The following is a 14,871-nucleotide window of genomic DNA, read 5'->3' on the forward strand; positions in this document are numbered from 1 at the left end:
CTCTTTCCCTAACATTGTATGTTTGTGGAAATCTAATTGCCGAGTGTGTCTGGTTTGGTACATTTATTTTGAGTGCTATGTACTACGTTCCTTGTCCCTGTACCCATCTTGCAGTCATGGTTCAGGCCCCTAAGTCCCATCTGTAGCTGAGACCTGGGTTCAACAAACTGGCTTATTTGTAACAAATAAAAATATAGGCTATCTAGTTAAATCTGAATTTCAGGCAATTTATTATAGTATATGCTCCATAAACTGTTAGAATGATTTAAGGCCAGAATTCACTGCTATCTGAAATACATATTTAATTGGCTATTCCATCCTTTACCTATCAGCCTTAGTCTAGGATGGGATATGAGACCCACACCAAGAGATCAGCAGTTTTGCTCTATGGAGGGGATTCTGCCTCATCCCCTCTTTCCTTAGTGACATCCCACTGGGTCATCCAAAGGTTGGGGTTGACTCTTTCCTACCCAAGCTTGAAACACTGGTACCATGTACCCAAGTAAAGTCTCTTTGATGAGTCAGTACCATCTGGGTCCAGGCCTCCATGATACTTTGGTGTGCAAAGAACTTTATCCCAGTGCAATACAGAGTGAAGGAAGAGTAGATCTAGAAGGTAAGCTGGATATCTTCTGCCTTTCTTCAGCTAGGAATGCTTGGGCTTAAATATGCATGGCTTTGATGGTTTCTGATCAGCATGATTATTAACATAAACATGGCTCTGATGGTTTGTAATCAGCATGAGTATTAACATAAAACTTACACAATTGTTATGTGAATTTGATATTGTACTTGCTCAGAAAACATGAGGGGACTTCTGTTTTTTGCATACCTGGTTTATAGCTAAAATCCTTTTATATTACTGAACCGCTTCCTGTTCAAAGATGCTAAGGATTGACCAACATGCAACAGATTAAGGTGTCTATGGAAAACCCTCTGTGGATTTGACTGTATTTCTCAGTACCTAAGATAAACGTGTTAAACAGATGAATTCAATTCCTGGCCTGCTGATCCTGCATGTGTGCACAATCTGTGTGCATGATCTGGAACCAGCCACTTGCTGCTATTTGCAGACGCTGTTTTCGCTCAGTTCCTGATGCAGCCTCCTTTGCTGTTCCTTTTCTCCTTTTCCCCTCTGTTCATTGATGGGCCAGTGGGATAGTTGGTTAGCCTGGTCTTCCTGAAATACCTATAGTCTTCACAAACATCTTCCAGACTCCCTTGATGTAGTACAAGATGTCTCTGCAATCATTGGAATTCATCTGCATCTTGTGACAATTTCATCCTTGAGGTGTTCAACTTACCTATATGGTCATAGTGTGCCTGTCTGTCAAAGCTTTGAAGCCCTTGCAAGTGGGTCCTGTGAATCTCTCATTACTGCTGTGCTTGACTTGGAAGGGCCTCTTCATGTCCCTTTAGACCTTTGGATGCTCCATATCCAACACTCTTCAAACAAAACTAGAATCTACTTTATGACCAGTGATACCCAACTTATTTGGTGTCAGGTCTTTGTGGATTAACATGGGTACTTAAAAAACTTGAAGCATAAGGTTCATTCTGAGACTCCAACTCTTTACTCCAAAGTCTTTGATTAACCAAGATGTAGGTGTTAGTGTCAAATTGGTGGAGTTTTTAAAAATTCAATTCAGATTTTACTTTGACTGCAATTACAAAGCCTAATTGTTCCTAACCACATTTCTAAATGTCTTTTAAAATGTCTTTTATCTTATGTGTATGAGTGTATTGCCTGCATGTGTACACCCATGCCATGCAATGCCCCTAAAAGTCAGAAGAAAGTATTGGATTCTCTGGAACTGGAGTTATGGACCGTTGTTAGCTACCATGTAGATGCTGAGAATCAAAACCACCATCTGTAAGATCAGTCTGTATTCTTAACGGCTGAGTCATCTCTCTAGCCCCTCTAAAAGTCTTTTACTATCCCATTTAAACTGAATATTAAATAGAGCACGCTAAAGCAATTCTGGCCCAAATCACAGAAAACTGAACTCTGATTTATACTCTCATTAATTTGATAAGGTAAAATAAAAGTAATATTTTCACCATAAAATTTGTTTTGGAAGATAAGAGCTAAACTCCACAGTTCTTTGAAGCACTTCCACAGCAATATTTTCTGCTGTGCTTACCCTCTTCTTGAGGCTCTTTTTGGAGAAATTTTATCTGAAACAACCCTTGTTTTCAACAATGCTGCTGTATAACAGATTTCTGCTGACATAGGAAGGTTTATACCATCATAGTTTGCTGTGACTGCCTGAACATCTGCATAGGCCTGTAATTCTACAAGGGGTTACAGGAGATTTCCATGGGTGTTCAACATAGTAAGAGAAGCAAATTTTTTAATCAAATATGTCATTTTTACTGCTTCTCTTCTTCTGATTTTCTTGCACACTTTGCCAGGCCTCTTTTAATTTAAACCAATACACTGATATCTCTCCTCAGTTGGATTGTACGTTGAAGCCTTGGCTGTGGCACTGTTGTGGGTACCCCACATATTGTCTCTCCTGCTTTGAGGGCCTCTTTAGTCCTTCAGAGTCCATGACAGTTGTTTCTTCATCCTCAACTAGTAGAATGTATTCAGGACACAGTCACTATTTATTTCTGCAGCTTGATAGGCTGTTTTGATTGGAGCTGAGGGAATTTTTCCCTTCTCTGCTTTCCATATAACTTACTGAAGAATATGAAATGCCTATCACACATGTAAAAAGCCTGATGATCCTGGACTGACAAGTTCATGTCAGAATATGTTAGTGGTGCTTTACCAGTCACTCACATGTATTTCCTTCTTGTGTAAAAAGCTTTAGAGGTTTCTTCATACTTTGAACCCTGTCAGATTCTATCTGAGGGTTACCCTTTAAGTGTTGCTGGAAGAGGAGCCTGGCTCTGAAATGGTGTTCTCTGTGCCTTCTGTTGAAGGTCAAAAGTAGCTTACAGATAGTTAATTAAAGAGGTGCGTGCTTACAGACGTACTACCATTCATATATAAATATTTGTCCAAATATCAAAGAAGATGTTCCTGTAAGTGCCACGTAGAGTTTCGGTATCAACGTATTTAAAACCCTGTCAAATATGAGTATATTATGGCAGTGAAGGCATGGCTTCAAGTTTGAGGAGGCTGGGCTGTTTACATTATTTTTGAAGTCGGGAGGTAGAGAGAGATGAATGTTCAGTTCGGTGCAGAGTTGTGTTGCTATTGTCTGTGGTTTGATTTGGTTTACTTTTTGCCACAATACTCTAGGGAATTAAGAGAGGTTTACTTGAGCTGTTTATCATACCCTGAAACCTTGCCTCAAATCTTCTTCTTAGGAGCAAAATGCTACCTAAGAGGGGCAGAGACTGAATTCCTACTCTCGTGCCTTCCTCCCAGTTTCAACATCAGTATTTGCTTTAAATTCAATGAAAAAGCAGAAAATAAGAAGTGAAAACCTCACATTATAGCATAGGGAATTAAAATGTGGAAATGTAAATCTGTAAATTCATCCACAAATAAAAGCCATAACCTCAATCAAAATTTTTAACCTTTTATTTCCTAGCTACTTTCCAATTAATGTTTAAAACAGCTGAAAGTTTCCCTTCTAAGCAGCTCTGTCTAGAGCTAAGCAAGTGATTTGCTTAACAACCTCTTAATCACTCCTGAAAGTATCAGTTTTTTCAAACTACTGCTGTTGTGATCTATTGCAAAGGATTCCTGAAAATCCAATTGGAGGAAAATCTGAGCACTGATCAGGCAGAATTTTCTACATAAATGCTGGGCCTTAGCTCCTACAATTCCTTTGTTGATTTTAAGCGTCTCTGAACTTTGATCACTTTGTCTGGAATCAAATAAAGGACTTTATCTCAAGAGCCAAACTCACTATTCTTTGGCTTAGATTTGGGCCTTTTGCTTGTATCTATGTCTAGTCTGATTATAACCTGGTCAGTTATTGGCTCTCAAATACGAACACCACTGACATTTTGTAATGGAAGATTTTCTGATGTGTAGCACTGTCTTGTGCATGGCAGGGTGCTTAATGGTATCCTGTCCCTAGTGGGGACAGCCAACACTGTCTCTAGACATTGCCACATGTCTCTTGGAGAACAAAAATCATCTCCAGAAAAGAACAAAATCATCTCCAGTTAGATCCAAGCTGAGCTGAACAGGAGGAAATGCAAGGATGAGTGGAAAGCCAGCTTTTGACACATTTGCTTTATGTCCTTAGACCCCCCTTGCTCTTTCCTTCCTACCTATATTGAATAACCATGTTTCTAGTAGAACAGAATGAGCATCTAGAGCTATTTGCTATTAGGGACCAGGAAAACTAAAATCAAAGAATGCTTCAGAAAGGCAGTAATGGGATCTATATTAGAAAGAGAGAATGACTATATGTTTTCAATTTTTCTCTAACTCACACCTTCTAGAAAGCTATGTTTCAAAGAAGATAAGAATTCTGTTACAGATGATATAGGAATGATATTCATTCTGTTCGTATGTTCTCTTCTAAGTCATCTTGCTACATAAATTTTTAATCAATTTATTTGCTTAATGATACACATTTAGGCAAATTCAGTATTAGTCTACATCATGATCTTCACAAAAGAACAAGGAGACTCAGACTTCCAGGTCACTTAGAATTGTATGTCATAGAGATGGGATTCAAGTAAAGACATGCAGATTATAAAAACAAAAACAAAAAAACCAAACATGTTCTTCCTATTAGAATTTATCCTTCATTGTACTGATTTTGTATCCTAACACTGGAGGACAAGACCTCTGATCTTTTGGAGATGTTACATAAACTAACTACCGCACCTCCTTCTATTTTGTGAAGTGATCTTGAATGCTACTAGGCTTTTGTGGGTGTCTGGCTAAGGACTCTTGACCTGCATTATTAAGCTGTTTTTCCACAGTTTACTTTTGTACATTATTTCCTGCACATTGGTACCTTTTGTCTTCTGAATAAATAACACATAATTAAAATAATCCCACAAAATGTTCATAGAGGATACATGTCTGAAAAAAACACTTTAGATGAAGTGTACCTGATTATAATCAAAATGTTTAAACAATGATAATAAAGGAACTTGGCATCAGGTTAAACTGATGAAACTACTTTTTTTTTTTGAGGCACGGTCTCCCTATAACCAAAGAGGGCCTAGAACCTACAATGTAGATCAGGCTGGCCTCAGTCTTACAGAGATCCACCTGCCTCTGACTTCCATGTGCTGAGATTAAAGATGTGTGCTACCATGCCTGGGTTATGGGGTAAGGGGTCTGTTTATATTCTAAGATTATCAAAGCAGAAACAGATTATACTGAAACAGCTCTTGCAGTGATGGGGTCTTGGGTCATATGTACAGGGAGTCTGTTTACCATGTCTGCAAGTGGTCAGGGTGTTCATTAACTCAGTTCCTGTATTTTCAGAGGGCCTGCAAAACCATGAGGCCCTGTTGCACTGGAGAGGGGGTTGCTGTAGATCTGAACGCTAACAGAGTTTCAGACCTGAATCAGTCTAGATCAGCCACTTGCAAGGCATACCATTTGGATCAATTATTTAACTGTGTAAACTCAGTTTTCTCTTATAATCTTATGACTGGGATATTATGTATCTCTCAGTTGCATTGGACGAAGAGAGTAATAGTAAGATTTACTATGAAAGTGAAGAAAATTAGTAGTTTTCCAAAACGCATTCTTCTTTGTTCTGTACTGTCTAACTGGTCACGTATATACTCTAAGATCTAACAACATGTACCAGATTCACAGGAGTTATGGAAGAGTAAAAGATAAAGGCCTGGAAAGGTGCCTAGATTTATCTTTGGAAGGAGGAATCACATGGATTTAATCTTGTGGGTAACAGTGAAATAAAGTCAGTAGAATCGGGGCAGGAAATGAGTGCAGTGAGGCAAGCTAGAGACATAGGTAATGGCCAGAGTACATATTGAATTTGCAAGGCCAAATGTTAGGGTTAGTTTTAGAAAGGGGAAGGTCATTGAGACAGAATTTAAGCTTGCAGTTCACTAACTGATAGCCATTCTTAGGAACAAAATCCTTAGCCTTAACAGCCCTTAAATTGTCAAAAAATCATTTCAAAAATCCTTTATATTTATTCTTTACTTTTCTGGTTTTTAGATGGAATTCTAACAATCACTTTCTAGGGCATCACATGGGTATGCCAAATACGTCAAATGTTTTTTAATGAGATTATGTCACAGGCATTTTCTAGTTTCTTCTGCTTCTTTTCATTCAAGGTTTGTAACCCCTGAACAAGAAGTCAGGAAGTTTGAGCCAGATATAAAGTATCCCCTTCCTTCTTCCTTTTATTTGGGTTTGCTATTGTTATTTTCAAAGTTGTGTGTGAGGGCAGGACTGTCAGTCTCCCCTTGGAATGCACGCCAAAAATGGAAAATAAGATGCATTGTGACATTTTAGCTAAGGGACCTTTCTCTGGCTTTGGGAAAAGCCAGTTGAACAAGCATCCTTTGTCAATAGCCAGAAGAATGCCGCACAACCCAAATGTCACCTTAGAGCTTGTTTGCTGTTACATTTTCAGTATACATTTGATTATCCTTCCTTTTCATTTTTTAAGGATAAGAGGTCAAATCCACCCCAGCTCTGCCTTTCTCCTCATAAAAGTCTCCCTCTCTCTTTTCATAAAAGTTATCCATCTGCCAACAGACTGACACAGCTTTTTTCTGTTTTAAATCGACAAAAATACATTTGCAAGCTCATCTTTACCTGAGTGCTGTGGATTTGCTTAAGCGGATACAGATTTTTTTTAGAGGAATTGAACAAAGTTGCCAAAGATTAAAAAATATTTTGGATATTGAAAGGCTTTTGCTAAAATATTAAGGAGTGCTCCATTTGCTTAATCATGGTTTGCCTCCAGCAAATGCTGTAAGATCTACTAACCTAGCCCCAAATGATTACATTTCAGCCCCAGGCTTTCAACAGACAAGGAGTGTCAGAGGGAGACACTTGGGTGTCACTTCCAAGCTAGAAACCTGGGTATATAGGGAGCCAGGTAGGCTAAGAGTTCCTCCTCCTGTGGGCAGCCTAGCAGTTGGGAAGATCTGTTTGTGCCATGAAGGTGCTTGTGAGATAGAGCAGTCTAAGGACCTCCAGTCTGTGATCTATCATCTGTGAATTGTGAGCAGTACAGTGTAACTCACCTGTAAAACAGCTAGTACCACAGGGATGCTGGAAAGAATAAAATGATACAATATCATCTAACATTTAGTAAGACTTAACAGTTTTTGAAGACTGAGCATGTCTGTGTCAGCAGTTTTGTAAGCACTTCTCATCCATTTACCCTCATACGATTGGTCTTATTTGGGTCTTAATTATAAAGATGAAGTCAAGAAATACAAGAAAGATATACCCAAGGTCACCCAGTGTATTAGTCACTCTTCTGTTGCTGTGATAAAACACCATGACCAAAAGCAACCTAAGGAAGAAAGGGGACTTGTCCTAGTTTGTTTCTTCATTGCTGTGACAAAATACTCTGACCAATACCAACTTGGGGAGGAAAGGGTTTATTCAGTTTACATCTCCCAGGTCACAGTTCATCAGGGAGCCCAAGGTAGGAACTCAGGGCAGGAACCTGGAAGCAGGAGCTGGAGAACAGGCCATGGAGGAATGTTGCTTACTGACTTGCTCCCCTGGCCCCTACTCAGTCTGCTTTCTTATGCAACACAGGCCCACCTTCCCAGGGATGGCACCATCCATAGTGGGATGGACCCTCCCACATCACTCATCAAGAAGATGCCCCTCAGACATGGCCACAGGCCAGTCCAATAGAGGAAATTCCCCAATTGAGGCTCCCTCAACCCAGGTGTGTCAAGTTGACACTAAAGCTATCCAGCACAATTGACCCCTTGTCAAATTGACACAAAACACATCACTATTAAACCATAACCTTTCCAATTCTTGTCCCCAAGATATGTTAACATTAATTTCACAACATAAGACAGTACAACCTTAAATACCCCACAGTCCTTAAAAAAATCCAAACACCTAAAAGTCCATAGTCTCTTTTAAAAGCCTCTTAACTGTGGGTGGGCTTCTGTAAAATCCAAAACAAGTACTGTCTTATTTCAAAAGGAAGAATAGGGTACACCTAAGCAAGACCAAAGTCCAACAAAGTAGCTCAAGGCTGGACATCTGGGATTCACTCATGATCTTCTGGCCTCCAAAGGGTTCTGACAGCTCCACTTCTCTGACTCTGCCGTCCACAGCACAAACAAACAGCTTGTCTCACAGACCCAGGCCAGCTCCATTCCACACCTACTGCAGTCCTTGGTGGTTGTTCCATGGTCCTGACATCTCCAAAAAGCTGGGGTCTCCACTGAAACTGAGGCTACACCTTCACCTATGGCCTCTTCTTGCCTCTTGGGGTGCAAAACCTCAGATTCTCTCCATGACCCCTTCAATCCTGTGGCCTTCACTGCAACTGAAGCTGCACTTTCACCTATGGCCTTTCCTGGCCTCTCAGAGTGCCAAGCCTCAGCTGCTCTCTGTGGCCCCTTCATGCTTTCAACACCAGAACCATGCAGGAGACTCTTATATATTACCAAGTGCTGATTCTAGCTTGAGATGGAGGCTGAAGTCCCCTCTGTGTGCTGACCCTGAGGAAATACCTTCCAGAAGATTTCACCTCAGTGATGCTGGTCTCTTGTTATTTACAGCTGATTTTTCAGCCCTAGCTAACCAACATCAATTATCCCAGTAAAGCAAAGGTTTTGCTTCAGGTTCTGGTCTCTTCTTAATCACAGCTGATTCTTCAGCCCTAGCGAACCAGAACCCACAGATTCACAATCCAAAAATCTCACATGGACAGCCCTGATAGTTTCTGCTTCCCTTTGAAGCTTCACAAGCCAGGCCTCTATTGTTAACAACTCTTTCAACATAACTGTTCCAAGCTCCACAGCAACAAACTCTGAGCACTGAATTTTCCAGTCCAAAGTTCATAACACTTCCACAATCCTCCTAAAAATACCAAGGTCAGGTTTGTCACGGCAATATCCCACTCCTGTTACCAATTTCTATCCTAGTTTGTTTTTCATTGCTGTGACAAAATACGCTGATCAATACCAACTTGGAGTGGAAAGGGTTCATTCAGTTTACATCTCCCAGGTCACAGTTCATCACGGAGCCCAAGGTAGGAACTCAGGGCAGGAACCTGGAAGGAAATGCTGGAGCACAGGCCATGGAGGAACGCTGCTTACCGGCTCGCTCCCCTGGCCCCTGCTCAGCCTGCTTTCTTATGCAACACAGACCTACCTTCCCAGGGATGGCACCACCCATAGTGAGCTGGGCCCTCCCACATCACACATCAAGAAGATGTCCCTCAGACATGGCCACAGGGCAGTCCAATAGAAGAAATTCCCCAGTTGAGACCCCCTCAACCCAGGTGTGTCAAGTCCACAGCTATTCAGCACAGGACTAGAGCTCATAATGGTAGTGACCACAAGGCATGGTGACAGGAGCAGAAAGCTGGCTGATCACAGCTCATCTGCAGATAGGAAACAGAGAGTATGAATCACAAGGGGAAGAGGCTATAAATACTCAAAGCCCTCCACACAAGTGACATACTTCCTTCAGCAAAGCTCTACCTCCTAAAGTTCCATAACCTCCCCAGTGCCACCAGCTGGGGGCTAATGTTCAAATATATGAGTGTATAGGGGACAGTTCTCATTCAAACCAGCATACCCACATAATAGGATTTACATAGACTGCTGGGCTCTTCAATGTCTGCTGTACTGTCTAGGCTATTGGTCCTCACAAAAGGTGGCTTGCCTCAGGGTCACCAGGGAAGGTGTCAGAGACACAAATTCTCTAGTTAACTCAGTCTTTTTTGGTTTCTTCCAAAATCAGAAACCCTGGGGGTCAGACTCAGGGTTCTAAGCATTAAGAGGTCCTCAAAGGGATTCTGATAGAGGCTCAAGTTTGAGAGTTACTCTTCTAGACTACAGCTTGGCAAACTATAGTAAAAACCTGCTGTTTTATAGGCATGCAGAAATGTGCACTCACGTCTGTATTTTCTAATACTTTTTTTTTTACACTAATGCCAAAGTTGACTAGTTGGACCAGAGAGTCTCTTGGCTGGCAAAGCCCAAAACATTTCTTAAATGACCTTTAAGAAAATATTCACAGACCCTTGGCCCAGGCAACTCAGGGGAGCCCTCCAACTATCAGTGTCAGCACATAGTACATACTCAGCAATTGCTTAATAAAATTATTTGTAAGCACAGCTTGCCGATTTATGGAGGCCCAAAGTGGTCTTAGGCCAAGGGGAAGGGCAGTCAAGATCATTGGAGGACATTGACCTCCTTTATGAACTAGACATTGCTGAGCACTTTGGTCATGAAACTAGCTATTCCCTACCACAGTAGGGACTAAGGAAGGAACATATCACTCCTGATGGTATTAGCCTGTAATAGCCTTGGAGTAATTCCTGGGGCACTGAATCTGGCGTCTGGAACACTTGCATACAATACTTAACCTTTAGCTTCTGTCTGACTGTCGTTTCCAGAAGGAAGAGTACATGATTTCCAAGAATCATGGGAAAGGAGGATTGATAAATAGAATGTTTCCTTTATTCCATATTTCATCATATTTATTAGTCTGTTTTGCCCTATGTTGCCTACATGAAAACTTTTTCCTTTGTTACTGATGTTTTTCTACAAATGAAACTTGCATAGGTTTTCAAAAAATTTATAGAATTTTTGTGCATTTTATACAATACATCTTAATCAGTTTTGTCCCCTTTCCCTATCTGCATGCCCTCATAACTTGCCTGCAGGACTCCATGCATTTTTCCATTTATGTTAAGGTCTGTCAAGTCAAGTTTGTATACCCAGATGTTCCTTGGTGTGAGTTCATCCACTGGAATGTATTCAGACTGTCTAGCATCACCGCCTTAAAGATAAATTTTCCCTCACCCAGCAGTGATCAGCTGTCAATAGTTCCTAGTCAAAATTGTTACCTCCTTCCTATTTCCCCTTTTTGTGCTAGTTTTTGTCTGGTTGAGTTTACATGGGTCTTCTTTATGCTGTCACCATTGTTGTAAGTTCATATGAGCAAGGTCCCAGGAGCCTGTGAGGCTCTGTTTCTTATGGCACCTCCTCTCCTGACTCTTATAATCTTTCTGCCTCCTCTTCCACAATGCTCCCTGAGCCTTGGCTGGGTGAAGTTTAATATAGGTGTCCTTTCCAGGGACCCCCCCACTCTGCAGTTTTGTATTCTCTACACTTTGGCCACTTGTGGCCTTTTGCATTCATCACCCTCTGCTTCTTGAGGAAGCTTCACTAATGGAAGTTGTGTGATGTGTTAGTATTCTCTCTACCCCTTGTTCCACTATGTTCTGTGAGCCTTAGGTGTAGAGGATCCATTTTAGATGTATCGCGTAGTGCTAGGCATCTCACAGACAATCTCTGTGTGTGACCAGTTGTAGAACTTAATAGTCTCTGTTGCAAAAGAAGCTTCTTTGATGAGTGGTGACTGGCATAATTATCTGTAAATATAAGGATCCATAGTTAGCATGTAGTAAGAAATTACATTCGTCTAGGGATGTGACAGCCTTAGGGTTTTCTGTAAGCTCTATGACTTCTCCAGTCATGTGTATTTGACTGTGTTTACAGTGTCATACATGAGTTCATTCTCTTTGAGTGGGCTTTAAATCTAATTATGTAGCTGTTAAGTACCCCCAAGATAAAAGTGCCACTACCGCACCAACCAATATAGTTTGCTGTGCTGGTCATTCTTGTGTTTATTAGGCTTTAAAGCTGGAGTTGGACCATTGATTGATGTTCTCCCTTAGCGTACATGGTGTCCTCCAAAGCTATGAGAGCTTTTTTTCTGACAAAAGGCTTCCAAGTCACTTCCAGCTACATTGCCTCAAGTTTTGTGTCCAAAGTATCTGCAGCAATGGGGTCTTAACTTAAAGGTCTGAGAGGTAATCAAGGGCTGTGGCAATAGTCTATATAATTTTGGGAGTCTCTTGAACTACCCTGACCGACAATACAAAGGGAAGTTTCTCCTGTCTGGCAATGTGTTTCTTGCTGTATAGCCTTCAGCTAGGGGGATGGCACACATATTAAATGCTAAAGATTTTATTTATTTATTTATTTTGGTCTTTTTGAGGCAGGGTCTCTCTGTAGCCCCAGCTGATCTGGAACTCACTATGTAGATGAGGCTGGCTTGAACTTATAGAGATCCACCTGCCTCTCAAGTACTAGGATTAAAGGTGTGCACCACAACACCTGCCTTTTTTTAAATGAATATTTATTGTAAGCAAGTAATGTACTAATAATAAACACATGTCTATGGCTTTTTCACTTGACAACTGTACTTTGTAATGGGAAACTAAGGAGTGGGGAGCTTGTTAAAGAATCCCAAGTCACAGCCATCACTGCTGCCACCTCTTACCAGGGACCACCACCTCCTCTTGGATGTACTCCCACCCTTGGGGATTCACCAGACCCCCCAGTAACTCTCTAGTCACTATACCTGGCCCAGAGACCCAGGTAGACTTCCTGCATACCTCACCATCACTCCAAATACCCACTACTGCTGTTTCCCCGCAATCACCACCTCCTCCTGGCCTACTTCCTCCTTTGGGGATTTACCAGACCCCAGCCCACTCTCCACCAGTGACTTTACATGTACCTGAAGTGACCAGGAAACATGATTAACCTTCCTTGGGACCCTTCCATCACTCCAAAGCTGCTTAGCAGGGACCAGCACCCAGTCTTGGATACCTTCCTCCCTTTGGTACTCACAAGACCAAAGTCTTCTCCCCACCAAAGCCTCTCCAGTGGCCACATGTGGCCAGGAGAACCAGGTAAGTCAACTACGCCCCTTTGTCACCACCAGAAGCCCCACAACCTCCACTTACCAGTGAACACCACTTCCTTCTGGTCCCTCTCCCTCTATTTGCAATTCACCAGGGATTTTTCCAAATGCCTGGAGTTATTGAGCCCTTTCTTTTTCCAGAACTTACCAGAGCCCTGCTAGCTACTTCATTGGGATCCTCTAGCTGTTCCATCCAACTTTGATACCAATGGTTAGTCCATGCTCTGGGGAAAATCTGTTCCTAGCTCCCTGAAAAAGCCACTGCAGGTATCAGATTGTAACCATCAAACAAAAGACTAGGATAGAGGCTGTATCCTTAAGTACCATAAAAACATAGGAAATTTACATCCCAACCCTTCTATGGGCTCTCTACTGAAAATTACATATATCTCTGTTTAAAAAAGGTGATTTGAAAAAAAAAAAAAACACAACCAGCCAGCTAATTGCAGATGTGCAAATCCCAACACAGAAATGAAAACAACATGGAAAACCAAAATAACATGTCTCCTCCAAAAAATAAAAAATGACATGAATCAATATACTTCTTTGAGTAAGAACTCTGAATATTAATAGCCTCAGTTCCCCAATAAGGAGAAACAGACTGAGAGATTGGATTTAACTCATTAAAGGAGAAGTCTACCAACAGGGTACTCCAATCCTAAATATATATGCAACAAACAGAGAAGTACACAACTTCATTAAAATATACTAGTAGGTGTAAAAACATAGATCAATCACAACACAGTAATAGTGAGTGATTTATGTACCCTGCTGTCATCAATACGTAGGTCATCAGAAAAAAAAGAAAAAAAACTGAACAAAGAAGCTCAGGGGTTAAATAACACTATAAATCAAAGAGAGCTAACAAATATCTACACAGCATTGGCCTCAAGCACAAAGGATTACACCTGCTTCTGAGAAGCCTATGGAATGTTCTCCAAAACTGAACACACATTAGGATGCAAAGCAAGCCTTAACAAACTTAGGAAAATTGAAATAACATCCTGTATTCTATCCAACTACAAAGAAATAAAGTTGCATATGAACAGCTACAGAAAATAAAGGAGTACAAAAACTCATGGAAAGTAAAGAGCACACTATTAAATAAAAAATTGAGTCAAGAGAGAAATCAGAAGAGAAAATTAAAAATTCCCAAAGGTGAATGAAAATAAAAACACAACATGCCAAAACCTATGAGATATAATGAGGAGAAAAATTTTCTAAGAGGAAAATTCATAGCACTAAGTGCCTAAATGAGATAACTGAACGCAACTCAAATTAACAATTTAATCATGACCTAAAGTTCTTGGAAAAGCATGAGCAAACAATACCCAAAAAGAGAAGAGGGAAAGAGATCATCAAAGTCAAAGAGGAAAATAATGAAAATAGAAACAAACAAAAACTATGAAGAATCAATGAAAGAAAGATTTGAAAAACATAACAAGATTGACAAATCTTTGACAAAATTAGCCAAAAGCAAAAGAAAGAGGATCCAAATTAATAAAATTAGGTATTAATTTTACCTAATTAAAAGGGAAAATGGAAGCTGTACAATAAATACTGAGGAAACAGAGAGTATCACAAGAACAAACTTGAAAACCTATATGCCACTAAACTGAAACATCTAAAAGACATGGAAATTTTTCTTCATTTATATGACCCACCAAAGTTAAATCTAGATGAAATAAATAATTTAAACAGACTAATAACAACCAGTGAGATAAAAGCAGTAGTTTAAAATTTTCTAATTTAAAAGGAGCCCAGGACCAGATAGATTCAGGGCAGAATCCTATTATATGTTCAAAGACTAGTACCAATACTCTCCAAATTATTGCATAAGACAGAAAGGGAAAGAAGATTTCCAAATTATTTCTAGGATGCCACTATTATTCTGATACTAAAAGCAGACAAAAAAAAAACAGCAAAAAGAAAATTATAGGCCTTGATGCAACCATACACAAAAATTCTCAATAAAATTCTTGCAATCCAAATTCAAGAGCACATCAGAAAGATCTCTCATCATGATT

The 14,871-nt window shown here is 40.3% G+C and overlaps 1 pseudogene; it reads right to left on the reverse strand.

Moving 5' to 3' along the window:
• Positions 1-2,057: 2,057 nt before the first annotated feature.
• LOC115069367 lies at positions 2,058-4,256 on the reverse strand (annotated as a pseudogene).
• Positions 4,257-14,871: the final 10,615 nt, after the last annotated feature.

This window comes from Nannospalax galili, unplaced genomic scaffold (assembly GCF_000622305.1).
Source record: "Nannospalax galili isolate Female #2095 unplaced genomic scaffold, S.galili_v1.0 scaffold132, whole genome shotgun sequence".
Lineage (NCBI taxonomy): Eukaryota > Metazoa > Chordata > Mammalia > Rodentia > Spalacidae > Nannospalax > Nannospalax galili.